The sequence below is a fragment of the Borostomias antarcticus genome (assembly GCF_949987555.1).
Source record: "Borostomias antarcticus genome assembly, chromosome: 2".
In the NCBI taxonomy this organism is placed as follows: domain Eukaryota; kingdom Metazoa; phylum Chordata; class Actinopteri; order Stomiiformes; family Stomiidae; genus Borostomias; species Borostomias antarcticus.
Window position 1 is genome coordinate 41,570,522 of NC_140235.1, and position 3,877 is coordinate 41,574,398.

The window sequence follows — 3,877 nt, forward strand, 5'->3', positions numbered from 1 at the left end:
ACACACCCCCACACACACTCATACCTTCCTCCACCCCCTAACATGTGTGAACATCTCATTCAGGATAAGCCTGAACATTGTGAGCGGTTGTGGATACGGTATCTCAGTAATACCAGATATGGTTCAGTCCCTCTGGTCCTGAGCACGGAGAAGGATCGGCCATCGGAGATCAGCTGTCAACCAGGCCAACCTCAACATTGATGTATTTTGTTTGAATGCTTCCAAAGCTGTTTTTTTATTTGTATTAATGGACAGCATCAATCAACTTCAAAATGACACTTTTGACACACAATTGAAAACAGATATCCAGTCTGGTGAAACCTTTCCCAGGGGCCTTTTCTACATGGCGGTGTGTCATGAAGGAGTGCTTTCATATTTTGACGGGTCGACTCATTTTGACAGATGTGTTCCAGGCCTGAAATGGACTAATGATGGATGAACCTACGAAACAGGCATGACAAAGAAGAAAACTCTATTTAAAATGTCAATAAGGATTTTGAAAAATAGCCTAAGGTTTGTTGTTTAACACAATACATAGGACAGTTTGTACAGTACACTTGATCTTGGTCTTGGTGTCTCCTCAGTCCCCTGACTCCTCCCCTTCCCCTGACTCCTCCCCTTCCCCTGACTCCTCCCCTTATCTTCTCTTCTTAAATGTTTCCAGGAGATAGTTAAGTAGGAAAGGAGGAGATAGTGAAATGTTTGGGAGAGATGGTGAAATCACTCATAGGAAGCACAACAATCTGTTAAACCAAGAGTCACTTATTTTGTTTAAAACACTGGTATACTCTAACAGAGAACACACACACACACACACACGTGTACACATACACACATACACACACACACACACACACCCTGGGGTCGGCTGTAGCTCAGGAGGTAGCAGGTTATCCAATGATCGTAGGTTTGTCCGTTTGAATCCCGAATCTTCTCCTGACGATATGTCAGTGTCGAAGTGTCCTTGGGCAAAGACACTGAACCCCAAATTCCTCCTAATGAGCAGGTTAGCACCTTGCATGGCAGCTGCCGCCATTGGTGTGTGTACGTGTGTGTGAATGGGTGAATGAGAGGCCATCATTGTAAAGCACTTTGGATAAAAGCGCTATATAAGTGCCTTCCATTTACCATTCACCCTGAGAGGATCAATCAGAGATTTCAGATCACATCTCTTAACTAGCAGAAGCCCAGCGCCCGTTCACAACTCTTCATTACTGTGCTAGTCTGAATGCTGCTGAATACAACATGGTTTGTGGTATTTAAATTGGCCAATGTTTAATGGTAAATGGTAAATGGACTGCACTTATATAGCGCTTTTCCACCTTAACAGCACTCAAAGCGCTTTTACAATGGCCTCTCATTCACCCATTCACACACACATTCACACACCAATGGCGGCAGCTGCCATGCAAGGTGCTAACCTGCTCATTGGGAGCAATTTGGGGTTAGGTGTCTTTAAATCTGTTGTTCACACACACAGATTATTGTAGCCGATGAGAAGATTACGTAACGTCACAGAATCTATCCAGAGCTGTGGAGTGAGGACAAGGTGACAGGAGACGGTGTCAAAATCCAGAGCTGCTTCCTTTATCTCAATCAATCAATCAATCAATCAATCAATCAATCAATCAATCAATCAATCAATCAATCAATCAATCAATCAATCAATCAAAGCTTTATTTGTATAGCGCATTTCATACCCAGAGGCAACACAATGCGCTTTACAGAGAACAAGGGAGGTGGGCATACGACCCACCCCTACATATTCCAGAGGGAAGCAAAAAAACAGTAATCACCCGGGGGCCAGATAAGTGAGCTGTAAAAATTCTTCCCTGACCCCTCTCAACAAGGCGATCGAGCAAGCTCCTGGAGTATGTTTGTCCACCAGATAAGAACATTTATAAAGCAATAAATTACATTTAATTACATTTTCAGGGCAAGAAAGGCTAAGAGCATCAGGTCTAAGCCGGATGTGGACTGATCTCAATGCTGATTGGCTAGAAATGAGTCTTAACCCTCTAACTGAGGATGGATCCATATCTACTACGGACGCCACAACCTCTACGTCTGCATCATGTTGTTATCTGCGTGTATCAGTCAGATGAGCCCTGCCCGTCGGCCTGGTGTATCAGTATTGTGTATGAGTCCATAACCTCGGTGTGCATATCTGCAGCGCGGGCGTGCGCCAAATCACCCCATTAGCTTTATTACTGCCACCTGATACCGGTCATATCCAGGCGCAGACATGGGCGGCCCAGGCCCGGGGAAGCAGGCTGGAGGAGAGGAGAGAGGGGGGAGGAGGGGCTTATCATCTCCATTAACAACAGATACCAAATCCACCAATGACAGATCTGGTCAGCCTTGGTCTGACCTGTTGACTTACAGTACGTCCCCGGAGCCCAACGCTGCTGCAGGATGTTGAACACCTTATGACATGTTTATTATCGTATATTACAATAATAGAATAGGTATAATAATAGTATACAACAGTAATAACTCAATATGCTGTATACAATACAGCAACTTCCTCTGCCCAGCCATAACAGTGTGAAAAGTAAATAATTAGTAATCCGATTACTTTTCAGAGAAATAATAATAATAAATAATAAAGTAATCTAATTACAATTTAGAGAAAGTAATCAGTAACTTTACTTGATTACTTACATTAAGTAACTTTGTAACACTGTATGTAGCACATCTCATGGTTTGAGCTGAGCTGCGAAGGCAAACCCACACCCAGAACCACAGAAGAGCACTGGAATATATTACTCTAGGTACTATATTACCAGATAATACGCTAACTAAAGGACTCTGATTAATCTATTAGTTTAGTTTATGGCTTCAGCTTCCTGCCATATTCTGCCCCCCCCAGTGAGAAGACACCAACAACAGCACTGATTAATTATTGAGGCCCTAACAGGAACTTTGCTTACAGAGCTAATTGGAAAAGTCACACCAGGGGTCATCTGACCTGGAACCAGATGGTTCTACAAACACCTCATTAGTCTCTGCACACAGCTCACTAATGGGGTCCTGGGCTCGTTAAGGTAACTGATCAACAAGTATTATTATTATTATTATTATTATTATTATTATTATTATTATTGTATTCTTATTAATATTATTATTTTATTATTATTATTATTTTATTTTTATTATTATTATTATTATTATTATTATTCATGCAATATAAATCATTATATAAAGCATTACTGTGTACCTGCACTCGCTTGTGCACGCTCACTTGCCCCCCCCCCCCCCCCACACACACACACACACCCTCTCACACAGCACACACACCTTTTAATGTCTTTTTCTTTATTCTGTTTTTTATTTTTAGTCATTTAGTGTACAGATGACTATGTGCCAATGATTTTTTTTAGGTGACATCAATTTTATAAGCCCTTTGAGGTTTTCTAGATGTTCACCTGCACAATTTGTTTTCTGTTGTCGTTGTACTCAGTTATACAAAAGTGCAAATAAAAATAAAAACAATTATATCTATTATTATTATTATTAGTAGTAGTAGTAGTAGTTGTAGTAATAGTAGTAGTAGTATTCATAAAGAAAATGATCCATTACCCCAAAATGTTGTCGGTATTTCATCGCCTGATGTTCACTAGAGTAAAGGATTCTGATAGGCCAGGCTTCCAGATGTTCACTAGAGTAAAGGATTCTGATAGGCCAGGCTTCCAGATGTTCACTAGAGTAAAGGATTCTGATAGGCCAGGCTTCCAGATGTTCACTAGTAAAGGATTCTGATAGGCCAGGCTTCCAGATGTTCACTAGAGTAAAGGATTCTGATAGGCCAGGCTTCCAGATGTTCACTAGTAAAGGATTCTGATAGGCCAGGCTTCCAGATGTTCACTAGAGTAAA